We start from the raw sequence: 16770 nt of genomic DNA, 5'->3' as shown, positions 1-16770 counted from the left end.
CATGGCCATTAAACTGCATACAAATTAAACACTGCACATTTCATAAGAATTATCAAACATTAACTCCCGTCTAAAGTGAGGAGGGCTTTTAGAACAGCTCTGAAAAAGGTTGAATATAAATTGAAGGTAAACCTGGTTAATTCAGAGTGTCTTGTTTCTTGAAAAAAACAAATGGTGTTAAGTACCCAGAGCTGTCAGTATTGCTGAAATGTTGAATGAAGTTTATGATCAAAAGGAGGGAGCCTGATCCCAAATCACTTCAAACCATGAAGTGTTGTTTCAAAGTGAAATTCAAGAAAAGCCCACGCCATTTTTTTCACCAATTTTCTCCTCTCTTAGAATCATACAGCACAGGAGGTGGTAATGTGGTCCATCGTGCCTGTGCCAGCTCTTTGAAAGAGCTATCCAATTAGTCCCACTCCCCTGCTCTTTCCCCATAGCCCTGCAAATTTTTCCTTTTCAAGTATTTATCCAATTCCCTTTTGAAAGTTACTATTAAATCATCTTCCACCATCCTTTTCAGGCAGTGCATTCTAACATTCTTGAAGGCAGTGACCCCCTCCTAGGGTATTGTTCTGTGTGTTCAGTAAGTGTTGGACTTTATTAGAACAGTGCTCCACCCATCTGACATCCCGATATAATGGGTTGCTGGATCACAATGGTGGGTGAGACCATGGCCTACTTTCCTCCTCTCCGACCAAGGGGCAGTGACTCCAGTTTTAGGCTCCATATTCTGCCCTGGCTGAGATCAGCTAATTTAGGGAGCGAACCTGAGATTTCTTCTGGTTTGTTTGCTTCAATTATTTCATGGGTAAACGCCAGAGGCATTGGGTGAGCTCCATGTCACATTTAGAAACCAAAATGAGTTTGAGTTAGACTTTACTAAGGAAAGCTTGATTACCAGGACTTGAAGTAGTTCCCTACCTTCTTGTCGTGTGTGTGTGTTTGTGTTCCAAAATATTAGTCGTTGCTGCATGTCCTCTCCTCTAACATGAAATTACAGGCTTCAACAAAGGCCCCTGAAGCCAAATGAGGTACCTTTTTTATAAATGGGTCCATATGGCAGCATCTGTCTGTGGATTCCCTTCAGTAGATTATTTCACCTTTTGACTATTATCTCAGATCTGCCAACTGTTAGTAGTGAAAATTACCCATTTTAAAAATATAACTTATTTTACTGAAAGTCTCTCAAAGTAAATACTCTGCTTATATTTAAATAGGTTTGGATTCTGCTATTCTTGCCAATCACAAATAACACTCCTTTTGATGCTGACAGCTTTGCTATCTAGACTGTTGGTGCTACATTTCCTAAACCGCGTGTGCTTCAACTTTCTGGACGGTGTTTCAAATCCCCAACAGTATTTCTTGTTCACAGTTGGTTACGTTTTTCAAGTCCTGAGATGGCTGAATTCCACAGGCAGCAGCACTGTACCTTCTACCTCACTAACCACCATTATTACCTCATGGATGCTTGTGGAGAAACAAAAGTCTGAGCTCTTGTGACCGTGTTTTATAGAGAAAGCAAATTTTATGATGATATTTGTCTCAGGATTCTGAGCACAGTTCTGAATGAAATACATTTAGGTCTGGACTGACTAAATGGATCATGTTTAGGCTAGTTTTGCTGGCCCAGATTCATCTGCCTCCCGAATTGAAACATTTAATATAATGTTGGTATTGGTTTTAGCCTCTTTAGTTTTTGGCTTTGGCTTTCTTTTTATCTTGTTGCATTTTAACAACGTGAATCATCCTCAAACTGCAATGTGTTTCTGTGGGAAAAGTCGTTCGCAGTTCAACAAGGTCTGCTTCTATCAGCTCAAACAATGCCTGGCTTTGGGTTTGAGACGTTGTTTGAGGGAGAAACTTAATGCAGTGAGAACTCGTGGGATAAGGAAATAATCATTCCCTGTTGGCCACAATTTTTGTTATCTATAGAACTTGATTATCACTAAATGTGTCACATATTTAACTACTGGGTAGGCTGGGCAAATTGAGTCGTTTCCTGTCGGTGCTCAGATGAAAGGGAGGAATGTGGGATGCGGAATGCAGCTGCAAGATATCAGGTGTTGAGTGGTGGAACACTGAGGAGTGTTTAGAAAGCCGAAAATGGTTGCAAGTATTCGATCTTCTGAATTTGTGCAGGGCCACACTCAAAAGGCCCTTTTATGAGATTATCTTTTCGTTAAATGTTGAGCTTTACTTGAGCAACCCCCCAAATCACCACCACCAAAATAGTGCTGATTGCTGATAAGCAACCCTGATACAAACCTTTGATAAAGAGCTAAAGTGAGAATGAGGTAGGGCATGGATTTGACATAACTTAAGCTGTAAATACACCCAACATTAAAAGATTTTTATTGTGGGGAGGGGTAGAGGATAAAGTGTAAAGTACATATGAGTGAGATTTACAGGCATATTGAATTTATTTAATTACTAATGGAAGGAAATGCTGGAGGCATAATTCATTTTTGGGGGTCATGGGGGCACACACCCCTTAACCCTGAAAATACAGTTTTTAATCCATTTTAATTGGGCATTTTCAGATGTTGTAGCTCACTGTAACCTTGCTTTTCAAGCCAAAAATAATTTTCTCCTGTGAGACTTACTGATTATTTTAAATATAAAAGTAGTTGTACTTAACACGGTCTAGTTCCTTTCACTGCAAATCTAACCTTAGATAAATCATGTTAATTTTTTAACACACCTGCAAAAATCACAACCTCCATTTGCAAGACAAATGCAGCTCACTGACACATCTGTTGCTGTCCTGGATTCGTTGCAGCTCAAGGATAGGTTGGAGATTACCTGTGTTGAGGGTGCGCTGATTTAACTAAAAACATTTCAAAGTAGTTTCAGGAGGGGTGAAAATATTATCCAAACTAAACCTTAAATAAGTTTTGATGAAGGGTTACTACTTGTCTTTTTGATCACTCTGCTATGCATTGAAAACATTTTCTGTTTTCAAAATTTTGAAAGGTTAGAAGCTACTGCAGTTGACAATAGCTAATGAGTGCTGAATATTTTCATGGCATTCCTCTTTCTGTATTTAACTATGATGTGGAGATGCCGGTGATGGACTGGGGTGGACAAATGTAAGGAGTCTTACAACACCAGGTTATAGTCCAACAGCTTTATTTAAAATCTCAAGCTTTCGGAAGCTTCCTCCTTCGTCAGGTGACTCACCTGACGAAGGAGGAAGCCTTCGAAAGCTTGTGATTTTAAATAAAGCTGTTGGTCTATAACCTGGTGTTGTAAGACTCCTTACACATGTATTTAACTAAAGTGTTGACCATCAAGCTTTTCCTTTAAAATCACAGAGCAATGTCATGAACACGTTAAGCATTTGCCTGCTGTTACCACCAATCGAGCCGATAGGTTTATTTTCTTGTGCTGCAAATAAAAATCAATATGCATCCATTTTTTAAAAAAATGGCACGAAAATACAGTTTGGAGAAATGGGCACAGGGATATGAATCTTGTGCTTCTGGGTGGACCTGACTGACTTCAGTTTATGCTTCGCAATCTAGAATTGTTCATCATTCCTCACATTTTTCCACAGATGTTGCCTGCTGTAATATGGAAGGTATGGGCATGCTTCCTGGTTACTGCACGGTAACAGTAGGATCATCACTGCAAGCGCATAAACTAATTGAACAGCTTTCAAAGTTACACAACATAATTGGGCACTGCATTCATCCATAAAAGGACCAGTGGCATGCATCACGCATCCGGGGAGTGTTCTATAGTAAAATCCAAAATGTTGGACTCTTAACTAAAACTCACCATCAATCCAATTCCATTCTCTTTATTTCCAAACCCTGGCAATTTCACAAGGGGAATGCTGAAGTTAATAAATGGACACCAGGAAACATCCTCCTTATAGCAAAACAAAAGTGGCTGCAACTATTCTTGAAGGAAATTTTCAGGAAAATGAAAACCTGTGTTTTTAGCAGCTTACTTGCTATATATAACTTTAGAGACAAATATACCATGTAACTATAACTCTTAAAACTGATTGCATATAAACGTGAGGCAAATCAGTGTGATTTGATTCAGATAGCCAAGCTGCCTAGGCCCCAATTTCTGGAATTCTTTCCCTAATCCTCTCTGCATCTCTACCTCTCCTCCTTTAAGACCCTCCTCAAAACCTATTTCTTCGACCAAGCTGTCCTAATGTCTCCTTCAGCACAGTGTTAATTTTTGTCTGATTACGCGACTGTGAAGCACCATGTGAAGTTTTACTAAATTAAAGGCACAAGTTGTTCATCTAACATGATTGGTTGATAACTAATAATCGCCAATCTCAGTGGAGGGAAAATGTCAACAAGCTGATGCATGGTTTCCATATGCATATCTTTATGAAAAGATGATTAGTTCCAAAGTTCATGTCTTACCAAAGCATGCCTGTTCTTAATGCCATTACTTCTGTATCATTGTGATGGTCTGTTGATTTCTGTAGTGCATGGGGATGTTTGATGCCGTAAGAGGCTTGGCTTCTAACCCTAAAATGAACTGCCAGATTCCCTTTCAGTTGTGAAGTTTACCCAGGGTATTAAAAGAAATAGATGAGGAAATTTCAGGTGCATCAGTCATAATTTTCCAAAGCTCTCGAGATTCAGGAATTATGCCTTTTGGATTGGAAAATTCCAAATATCACTCCATTATTTACGGAGGGAGGAAGAAATTAGGGATCTATAGACCTATCAGTTGTGGGGAAGTTACTGGAATCTATCATCAGAGACAGAGTGACTGAGCACTTGGACAAGTATCAGCTGATGAGAGTCAGCAGAGTGTGAAGGGTATGTCATGTCTGACTAATTAGTTGAATTTTTTGAGGAAGTCGCTATTACATTGGATTGGGGAGTGTCTATGGTTGTTGTCCATAAGGACTACCAGAAGGTGTTTGGTGTTCCGCACAAGAAATTAGTAGCAGAAATGAGAGTGCATGGAATTGGAGGTAACCTTGTGACATGGGTTGGGAGGTAGAAGACAGAGCGTAAGTATAAAGGGTTTGTTCTCTGATTGGTGGGATGTGACAAGTGGTGTTCCCCAGGAATCTGTACTATACCTCAGCTTTTCACCATACTTCAATGAGTTAGATGAAGGAATAGAAGGTTGTATATCCAGTTTTGCAGATCACACTAAGTTGTGTGGATGGGAGCAGGAAGTTCCAAAGAGCATGGATAGACCAAGTGAGTAGGCAAAACTATGGCAGATGGAGTTCACTGTGGCAAAGTGTGAGGTCATCTACTTTTGTATCTGGGAAAAACAAATCAGAATATTTTCTTAATGGTGAAAGACTAGGAGCTGTGGAAGTATGAAGGGATTTAGGTGTCCATGTACACATCACTAAAAGTAAGTGCACAGGTACAAAAAGTAATCAAAAAGGCAAATGGAATGTTGGGGTTGGAATTCAAAAGTGAGGAAGTTATGCTTCAGTTGTACCGAGCCTTGGTCAGACCCCATCTGGGACGCTGCATTCAGTTTTGGGCACTGGACTTCAGGTAAGATGTGTGGCCTTGGAAGGGGCACAGCACAGATTTACCAGAATGATTCCTGGGCTGAAAGGGTTAAATTATGAGACCAGGTTGCATAAACTTGGCTATCTTTACTTGAGTTTAGAAGGTTGAGGGATGATTTTAATTGAAGTTTTTGAAATGATTAAGTGATTTGATAGGGTAGATACAGAGAAACTGTTTCCTCTGGAGGGGAAAATCCAGAACAAGAAGGCATAAGCTTAAAATTAGAGCTGGCCATTTTAGGAGTGAAATCGGGAAGCATTTTTTCGCACAAGGGTAGTGAAAATCTAGAACTCCGGGATCAATTGAAATTTTCAAGACTGAGGTAGGTAGATTTTTGTTAGGCAAAGGTATCAAGGGATATGGAACAAAGGTACTAAACAGAGTTGAGGTACAGATCAGCCATGATCTAATTGAATGGCAGAACAGACTCGAGGGGCTGAATATGAGGTCATGTCATGTTACAGATGTGGTGCCAAACTTACTGTGGAACTCAGTGGAATCCAAAATTGGTGATACCTACTTAATCTGATGCTGGTGGTTATCTCTACCAGTTCTCGTGTATAGCAGCTGGAGCTAGCACCCTCCTCTATCTGCCCCCCCACCCCCCAAACACACCTGACTGAGGCCAGCAGACTGCAGAGAATAAGTACATCAGCTGCATCATGCTGCACTCTCTGGTTTCCTCCGAAATTTGCTCTTACACAAGCACGTTGTGATGATCATGATCAAATGAGATAGACCTATGGATCATAGAGACTAGAGTTTCAGAGGAAAAGGGAGTGCGTAACACGGCCACATTCACCAGTTCTCCAAGTGTAGTCAGAAATGTCCTGATCATGTAACTGTTTCAATATTTTCTGTCCGATCTAAAGTAATTCTTTTACTTTTGCCTAGGGCTCGAAAAGCCGTTGTTTCAGATGAGAAAGTGAGCTGTTAATAGCTTGTTATCCCTGCAAAATACCGTGTCTTAACAATCTAATAATGGCTTAAAAGTCAACTCCTTTTGTTGAGAGTCAATGCCAAAATCAAGCAAAGTGCATTTGTTTGTGTCCCACTTGCTTTTGAAATTCATATGTGCGTACATTCCAAACCCCCACACCATTAGTCATTGTTGCACTTGCCTTCAACTGATGCAGTTGGCACTAGCTTCAGACTATTAGTTTTCTGACTGGTACACCGTGGCTCCGTTTTGTGAATAATGTATGATGCTCCACTCAAGAAATCTTCTAGTATTTTCTGGATACAGGTGTTTCTCCTTGCGAGTCAGTATATTAACGTACTTCATTATTTTGCGCTGTACGCTTATTTGAATTTACAGAATCTCAAGTGAAAGTGACAGTTCCTTACATAACTATTTAAATTCTGGCACAATTGCACTGCATTTACTTTGAGGATTTTTTTTTTTGTTCATGCTCCATTGCCACTGATGTCATTTCCCATCTCTAGCCACCTGCTCAGGCTGAACAAAAGTATACACGACTAACAGTGTCGTATTTGACCCTGAACTGAGTTTTTAAAATTTGTTCTTAGGATGTGGGCAATGCTGGCATGGCCACATTTATTGCCCATCATCTACCTAGTTGCCCAGAGTAGGTGGCATTACAGCATAGAATTTGCCCATCTTACCTGTGCCAGCTCTTCACAGTGCCCTTTCCCACAGCTGTAAACTTTATTTCAAATATTTGTTCACTTCCTGTTTTAAAAAGCTATTATGGATTCTAATTTTATGCAGCGAGTTATGATCTGGAATGCATTGCCTGAAAGAGTGGTGGAAGCAGATTCAGTAGTAACTTTCAAAAGGGAATTGGATATCACATAGTAGATACAGCACAGGAGGAGGCCCATCGTGTCTGTGCTAGCTCTTTGAAAGGGCTATCCAATTAGTCCTATTCCCTTGCTCTTTCCCCATAGCCCTGTAATTTTTTCCCCTTCAAGTATTTATCTAATTCCCTTTTGAAAGTTACGAGTGAATCTGCTTCCATCACCCTTTCAGGCAGTGCATTCCAGATCATTACAACTCGCTGCGTTTAAAAAAAGAAAATATATATCCCCTTGTCGCCTCTGGCTCTTTTGCCGATCACCTTAAACCTGTGTCCTCTGGTGACTGTCCCTTCTGCCACTGGAAACAGTTTCTCCTGATTTACACTCTCAAAACCATTCATGATTTTGAACACCTCTATCAAATCTCCCCTTCACCTTCTCTGTTCTAAGGAGAACAACCCCAGCTTCTCCAGTCTCTCCACATAACTGAAATCCCTCATCCCTGGTACCTTTTATGGTAAATCTCTTCTGCACCGTCTCTAAGGCCTTGACATTCTTCCTAATGTGTGGTGCCCAAATTTGACAACACTACCCCAGCTGAGACTTAACCAGTGTTTTATAAAGGTTTAGCATAACTTCCTTGCTTCCATCCCACCATCAAACTCACCTTGGACTACTCCTCAGAATCGGTTTCATTCTTGGACACACGAATCTCCATCAAAGACGGGCACCTCAGCACCTCACTCTACCGCAAGCCCACGGACAACCTCGCGATGCTCCACTTTTCCAGCTTCCACCCTAACCACGTCAGAGAGGCCATCCCCTATGGACAGGCCCTGCGAATACACAGGGTCTGCTCAGACGAGGAGGAACGCGATGGACACCTACAGACGCTGAAAGACGCCCTAGTAAGAACGGGATATGACGCTCGACTCATCGATCGACAGTTCCGACGGGCCACAGCGAAAAATCGCATAAACCTCCTCAGAAGACAAACACGGGACACAACCAACAGAGTACTCTTCGTCGTCCAGTACTTCCCCGGAGCGGAGAAACTACGCCATGTTCTTCGCAGCCTTCAACATGTCATCGATGATGACGAACACCTCGCTAAGGCCATCCCCACACCTCCACTACTCGCCTTCAAACAGCCACCCAACCTCAAACAATCCATCGTTCGCAGCAAATTACCCAGCCTTCAGGAGAACAGCGTCCACGACACCACACAACCCTGCCACGGTAACCTCTGCAAGACATGCCAGATCATCGACACAGATACCACCATCACACGAGAGGACACCACCCACCAGGTACATGGTTCATACTCCTGTGACTCGGCCAACGTTGTCTACCTCATACGTTGCAGGAAAGGATCCGGAGCATGGTACATTGGCGAGACCATGCAGACACTGCGACAACGGATGAACGGACACCGCGCAACAATTGCCAGACAGGAGGGTTCCCTCCCAGTCGGGGAACACTTCAGCAGCCAAGGACATTCAGCCTCTGATCTTCGGGTAAGCGTTCTCCAAGGCGGCCTTCGAGACACACGACAACGCAAAATCGTCTAGCAGAAATTGATAGCCAAGTTCCGCATCCATGAGGACGGCCTCAACCGGGATCTTGGGTTCATGTCACGCTACATGTAACCCCACCAGCGAAAAAAAAGTTATGTTTTTAATACAACTGGTCATTGTCTGTCTGTCTGTCTGTGTCCTGACCGTTTGTGTATTCAGTAGTCTGGGATGCAATGTTTCTCTGTCTGAACACCATCCACTCCTTTGATTGCTTTCATTATATCTCTGCTGAGGTGTGATAACGGGCAGTTGGAAAGTTTATCTGTAATCACCAGGCATTGTTCTGAGTATATATGCTATGCCTTTATGGAATCCTACACTCGCCTGACGAAGGAGGAAAGCTTCGAAAGCTTGTGATTTCAAATAAAGCTGTTGGACTATTACCTGGTGTTGTAAGACTCCTTACATCTATTAATAAAGCCCAAGATCCCATGTGCTTTTTTAACAGCCTTCTCAACTTGTCCTGCCACCTTCAAAGATTTGTGTCTGTGCACCCCTGGACTTTCAGTTCCTGCACCCCCTTTAAAATTATACCATTTAGTTTATATTACCTCTCCTCCTTCTTCTTCCTAATAAAATGTATCACTTCACACTTCTCTGCATTAAATTTCATCTGCCATGTGTCTGCCCATCTCACCAGTCTGTCTGTCCTTCTGAAGTCTGTTATTATCCTCCACATTGTTTACTATATTTCTGAGTTTCGTTTCATCTGCAAACTTTGAAATTATATCCCCTATACCCAATTCCATGTCATTAATAAATATCAAAAAGAGCACTGACCCCTGGGGAACACCACTGTATCGTTCCCTTCAGTCTGAAAAACAACCGTTCACCACTACTCTCTGCTCTCTGTCCCCTAGCTAATTTTGTTTCCACGCTGCCACTGTCCCTTTAATCCCATGGGCTTTAATTTTACTTACAAGCCTATTATGTGGTACCTCATCGAATACCTTTTAGAAGTCCATATACACAACCATCAACAGCACGACCCTCATCAACCCTTTCCGATCAAAGAAGTCAATCAAGTTAGTCAAACACTATTTCCCTTTAACAAATCTGTGGTGACATTCATTTATTAACCCGTACCTTTCTATGTGCCAATTAATTTTGTTCCTGGTTATTGTCTTTAAAAGTTTCCCTACCACCAACGTTAGGCTGACTGGTCTGTAATTGTCAGTTACCCCCCTCCCCTATTTTGAACAGGGGTTTAACATTTGCAGTCCTCCAGTCCTCCATATCTAACGAGGATTGGAAGATTATGGCTAGATCCTCCGAAATTTCCATCTTTACTTCCCTCAGTAACCTAGGATGCATCCCATCTGGACCGGGTGACTTTTCTACTTTGAGTACTGCTAATCTTTTAAGTACCTCCTTTATTTTCATCCTATCCAATATCGCTACTACCTCCTCCTTTACTGCTACAATGGCAGCATCCTCTTCTCTAGTAAAGACGGATGTGAAGTATTCACTTAGTACCTCAGTCATACCCTCTGCCTCCACAAGAAATTCTCTTTGTCCCTAATCGGTCCCACCATTCCTGTGACTACCGTTTTACTATTTATATGTTTATAAAAGACTTTTGGGGTTCCCTTTTATGTTAACTGTTAATCGATTCTCATACTCTCTCTTTGCCCCTCATATTCCTTTTTTTTAGATCTCCTCTGCACTTTCTGTATTCATCCTGGTTCTCTACTGTGTTATGAACCATACATTTGTCATAAGCCTCCTTTTCTGTTTCATTTTAATCTCTATATCTTTAGTCTTCCAGGGAGCTCCAGCTTGAAAAGGATAAATTTGCAGGGCTATGAGGAAAGAGCAGGGATGCTAAACCATCACCTTGGAGGTCCAATCTACCTTAAATAAATCTTTGCAAATTAAACTTCAGCCAAAGTCCCCAGAAAGAGAACTTTACTGTACTACCTTTGCTGGTAGAACATGTTCATTTTGCTTTCATCTACGTTGCCCTACATGTTCATTTTCCGTCTCACATCTTCTCTGTGTTGAAATCAACATTTGTCACACTGTCTCCTTTCTTTCCCCAGGACCTCAAAATTGCAACACTTCTGACCTCCTTTGGTCTAACCCCTCCACTCCTTTAAAAATAAACTACAGGCTTTTAAAGCCCAAACTTAGAGTCACATCGTTGTTGCTGGATTTACCTTGTTTTCCTTCCTGACAGCGTTCCATGTCTTGGGCTTTCTCTTTCCTCCCCTCCATCCCCGCCCCCAAACAAAAAGACTGCACTTCAAAACTAGCTTCCACCTTTCAGGCTGATCACATGTCATGTACAGACTTTACGTTTAATAGCCTTGTTCTACCTGAGTGGCTGCTGCTTATTGAAATGTGTGTGTAACTGTGATCTATTTTATCATTGAAGCTTGAGACCTTTAGTCTGTTTTTTTGTGTGCTGCTGTAATGCAAGCTGGTTAAATAATTACAGCAGTAAGAGAATGATGAGTGTACTTTGAGTCTGAGCATTTTAATTAAACCTCTGCTGTTCTGCGTCTGTGTTCCGGTTCTACTGGTTGGTAACTCCTTTCTCTGCCCACCCCAATCCCCCCAGTAGGGTAGGACAATGCATGAGTGGGACAGATTAAGGTATGGGAAGTTTAATAATCCATTTTTGCCACGTAGAATTGAGAGGAAAATGTACTAATGCTGCCAGTGAGGTAGTGGGTGAGTGTTGCTTTTCATTATCTTTCGCCTTAATGTTTCTTTGTATTCTGCTTTAATTATTACATTTCATTTCCATTTAAAACGTTCCGCTGCATTTTTTTTGTGTAACTTTTTTGCTAAGCCTCCAAGTTCAATAGGAAACAAAACGTGAACAGTTCCATTTTGCGGTGCATTTACTACCACTGTAGGGTTGATGCGAAGCAGTTTTGCTTTGCATCGATGTTGCTGTTAGGGCCCAATCTGACACCAGAATGAGGCTCCTTGGAGAAATGAGTTCAAGTCTTTACACCCGATTTATGCTCCCAAGTTTAGCATCCATGCAAAACACTTTTGGTACACGTTGTTAATTGTGAATGAAATATAAGGCTGTATCTACAAACATGAGTTAGCCAGTTGGATTTGAAAATTCTTCACACGCTTGATATTACTCTTCATTGTCCCTTGAAGTTTTGACAACGCTACAATTGAGTTTTCTCCCCTGTCCTGAAGATGCTGACTCTTACTCTGCCATAATTCTGTGGGTGATGGCAGCTTTCCAGTGCCTCACCAAATGGCCACTCTTAATGTGTCAAACTAAATAGTGACTGTCAGCAGGATATTACCCTGTAGGTGTTACAACAGCTGACTTTTAGGTGCTGGATACTGACCTTTATGGGGAAGGGAAGGGGATTCCTTATGTTCCAAACTTTAGGTATTCTTTTGAACCAACTGTGCAGTACACCCGTCATTATGACTGGTCTAAAAAAAACTTGTATCCTTTCCTAATGCTGGCTGAGCAGCATAGGGGATAGGGCACTTCCATTGGGCGGGGATAACTGAAGTATCTGCACAAAGGCTTCGGCTCACTTGTGGTTTTGTATTCCTCCTTGTCTTTCCAGATTTTGTTATTTTGCATAATTAAAATATTTGTGGTGCAGACATGTTTTTCTTCTTGTATTGCAATTCTGTTATTGGGTAACCATGGCTCTGACAGCAGCCTATTCAGAACCTGAGATTAAAAACCATTTGCTGCATGTTGAATCAACAAAAAGCAAATGGAAGTTGCCAACCTTTTGTTCACCCTTTCATACCAGTCAAGTTACTGCTGTGCACACTGGGTACAGGTGGGGAAATCTGAGGTAATGTCCAAAAACTAACATCAGAAACCAATTTAAGTTCAGACAGGCATATTAATCAATAGAATGGCAAGTTTATTTACCAGTCCTGAAACTGAATGTTAAGTGAATATTCCAAACTGTGGTATTGTTTCTCCTCTCCCTCTCTCCAACACCCCCCCCCCCCCCCCCCCATCCCCCTCTTTGTGCCTTGGTCATTTTTAAAAAAAAATCAAGTTTTCTATTGAAAGGACAAATTTATTTTGTACCAACATGTTGCCCAGATCAGGTGGTTTACATGCTGATGATGCCAAAATGCAATACAGAAAGAACTAGTACAGTTACTGGTGTCTTTGTCACCTCTTGCTTTTTGATCTCACTTGTGGATTTAGATTGATGAGGCTGCCTGGCAGCAGACATTTTGTATAATTTTCCCTGTACAGTGCCAACAGGAGTTCAGTTCTAATGACATAATTGGATTGCCAGCTGCACTTTATATCTTTAAAATGTCTGATGCCAGGCTGTCTGTAACCAAGTTTGCACATTTTGTTTATGCTTTAAAGTGAAGTGACTTAGACGCCAGTAAATGTATAGGTTTATAACCTTAGAGCCATTCAGTTGATACGTCCCCTTTTAAAGAGCTGCAGTTTGACAAAAGGATAGGATCTCCTTTTTCTGGTTGATGTCCTTGTGATTGCCTCTTGGGTTAGTTTTGAGCATTATATCGCCAAATTTATGATGCTTATACAAAACAAGACTTTCCTGAAAGCAAAATGGGGGAGGAGGAGGGAGAAAGAAAAGCATCAACATCAATCCCTTTGTGTTTGATGTCCATGCTCATGAAATTAAAGTTGTCAAAAGTGATTGCATTTTTAAAAATGTGATTGCAGAGGGCTTGACAACAAGCTGAGTTTTGAATTCTTTCAGTCTTCATCTTGAGCAACGATTTTACTTTTGGAGATGTAAGTGATGCTGTGAATGTAGTATTGAAACCTGTTTTATATTCTGAGCTCACTCAAAGTCGTGAAGCAGAGTCACACTTCAGGATTGCTGCTTCTAATTGGAAAATTATGATCTGTGCCTGAAAGAAACAAAGTAAAAACCCAATTGAGGTGGAAGGTCTTGCAATGCTTTGCAACACTTATAAATTGGACTCTGTGCTACAAGAGCCAGTTAGCATAAATGCTTTCAATAAGTCACATGAGTAAAATTGAAAGTTTTTTTAAATGCATGATTTAGTTCAGAATAAGCTATAATTACAACAGTTGATGAATGTTAATAAGGTTAACTGGAGAGAATGCTATTACAGGTTCAGCGCCCACTATATGCATGTAGCTTTTCTGTACTGATGCATTTGCCCCGTTATAGCCAAACTATACAAGTTGATGTTTCCAAACCAAGATGAGGGAACAAGACTTGCCGAAGTTGCATTATAAAATACCAGCATTTTATGAAATGATCCACCTTTAAGGTTATGGAGGTTGGGTGTAACTTATTACCATTGCTATGTTTGGTAGTTTTGATGGCTTAGTTGGTGGGTGTGTCAACCAGTGTGGCCCCTGCTGTAAATACCTGGATGTGGCTACTGGGTGACGAGATGAGGCTTATCCGTGATGGACCATATTGTTAAATAGCGATTTGGGCTCATAAATTAAGAATGATCCTCTGGTTGGGCATGCCACAATTTAGTATCTCAATGTGAGTAGGTACCTTCAGGACAAGGAAAAAATTAGAAAGGGGTTAAAAAAAATACCACATTTGTAGGTAATTTTATGATGGTAACCCATGAACCCATAAAGACATACATTTGTTTACTTGGCTATCGATGCCAGTGGTTTTTAAAAGCTGCAATCAATAAATAACTAATAGTGAGCATGAACAAGGAGAGGTAGAAGTAAGTTTGATGTAGAGCAGTTACTGAACCCAACTCTGTGAGGGAGCAGGATTAACAGGAATCATCTGAGTTGATGATTCTGCTCCATTCATATTCAGCTCCTTTACACTGGCATGGAGTTTCCTCCAGGGCGCACTTGGCAAATTGTTGCCAGAATGCACCCGTCACTGCGCTGGTTTTGCTGAAGTGAAGTTACACCCAAGTTTCCATGCAAACTCATTAGCATAAGTCCTAGCATAAAATTTGTCATGAATCAGCACAATCGAGCAGCATTATCGAATGTGTTATCTGTGTGACTGGAACAGGGCCAATGGGCCTCAAAGCGCTGGTGTGGGGTTGTGTAAAAGGTAAGAGGAAAATAAATTCCCCTTCAGTGAGGCTGGAGACCACCAGTAAGCAGCACATTTCTCTGTTGATGATTTCTGCAGCAGCATGGCAGATCTGTGGCTTCAGTTGACTGCTGGTCAGGTAACTGATGCTGGATTAATGTGACCGCAGGTGTCTGTGTGCAATGGCACACCTAGGCGCAATGTGATGAACCCCATCCTAGATGGGTGCAATCGGCAGAAACTCGCCTTTCCAACCTTGGAGTGTGGCCAGTTTTGTGAGCGGGGACTGGTTCGGGCGAAAAGACTGTTGAATTAGCGTAAAAGATTGCGGATACTTGAGCGTAAAGTAGTTATGGGTGCAACATTCACTTACGTTTAAAATTTCCATGATCTTTTGTGCTATTTGATTTGATTCTGCCCTGATTCCACTGTTGGGGTGGAAATCATGCAGAAACCCCAGGCCTATTTTTTTGACATGCAAGAGTGGATTCACCAGAAACAGGTAGGTTAAAAGGATACTGCCTTTGCTTTTGATGCCTGACTCTCCAAGCTATTTACTTCATTTCCACTTAAATATTCAAGAGATTGCTAAAACTGCTTTGCATTTCTGTTGAACTTGCTTCAAAGCTATTTGGATTATTTCTAAGATGAGCACATATACTGAAGCACAGAAGGTATATTATGGGCACCAGGGAGATGTGATAAATATCTTCACCAGCAAGGCTGACTGGATTACTCATGGATAAAGTCTCATGTGAGTTATATTCACTATCAAAAGTGGAGATATCCTATCTCACTGCTGACAGTGACGCATTGTGTTACTGGACTTAGAATGCTTTTACTGTAGTTTTATTTTATTTTTGGTGTTTATTTTAAGGTGAACTGATGAGGTTGGGGTCTATTTGGTTGATGCGTTGAACTGGGTGAGTTGCAGTTCATATCTCTCCTGAGATACATAACTACCAATTTGAAAATGCATTCAAGTGGACGTGGAAGCTAACCGGTCTGAAAGTGTCGAGTCTGCTGATAATATCATGCTTTTTGCATTAAAAACATTGAATTATTCAGTTATTTGAATTAAACAACATTAATAATACAACCAAGTGGGAATTTAGTGCTGAAAAAGAATGAATCGTCAGATAATTTGAATTATGTGACTTTGCATTAAAAGGAGGAGGAATGTAATGTGGTCAGGAACTAATCTAGATTTCTAGCTTGTTGACTTGAAAGAAGTGAATATTCAGCAGAACTAGTAGTTCTTTGTGGTGTTGTGCTCAGTAAGTTGGAGGACAAGCAGTGTTATCAGAATAGGAGCATTATACCATGTAACATTCTGCTGCTAAAATGCAGCTGTGTGTAACCTGACCTGTGCCTTTTAAAGCCACAAGATCTAATTGCTGTAAATGGGTCAGTTGGAGATGAGGAATAGCTGAGATTAATTATGATGTGGAGATGCCGGTGATGGACTGGGGTGGACAAATGTAAGGAATCTTACAACACCAGGTTATAGTCCAACAATTTTATTTTAAAATCACAAGCTTTCGGAGATTATCTCCTTCGTCAGGTGAGTGAGCGAATGAGAGGTTCTCAAATCGCATATCTTATATTAGGCTGGGACACCATCACACCAATCAAAGGTGTCGTTGGTGTTCAGACAGGTTAGCCACGGAAAACAGTAGGTCCCAGTATACTGAATACACAATGGGTCAAATGACACAGACAGCGAGAAAGAGACCCGAAAGGCAGAGAGAGAGAATTTCCAGTTGTATTAAAAACAGATCACTTTTTTTTCCTGCTGGTGGGGTTACGTGTAGCGTGACATGAACCCAAGATCCCGGTTGAGGCCGTCCTCATGGGTGCGGAACTTGGCTATCAATTTCTGCTCGACGATTTTGCGTTGTCGTGTGTCTCGAAGGC

The 16770-nt window shown here is 41.2% G+C and overlaps 1 protein-coding gene across 7 annotated transcripts in view; it reads left to right on the top strand.

The window, feature by feature from the left end:
• adgrl3.1 (adhesion G protein-coupled receptor L3.1) overlaps window positions 1-16770 on the top strand; it is a 602649-nt gene that overhangs the window by 28545 nt on the left and 557334 nt on the right. The window contains exon 1 of one of the 7 annotated variants that reach the window (XM_067983442.1): window positions 11379-11536. The exons of the other annotated variants lie outside the window; for them this stretch is intronic. The gene's annotated coding sequence lies outside the window, so the exon portion shown is untranslated. Of the gene's footprint in view, window positions 1-11378; window positions 11537-16770 lie in introns of those variants that run through there. 7 annotated transcript variants of the gene reach the window in all.

Source organism: Heptranchias perlo, chromosome 4 (genome assembly GCF_035084215.1).
Source record: "Heptranchias perlo isolate sHepPer1 chromosome 4, sHepPer1.hap1, whole genome shotgun sequence".
Taxonomy (NCBI): Eukaryota; Metazoa; Chordata; class Chondrichthyes; order Hexanchiformes; family Hexanchidae; genus Heptranchias; species Heptranchias perlo.
Note: the sequence above shows the minus strand (reverse complement) of the source record. Positions and strands in the feature narration are given on the sequence as shown.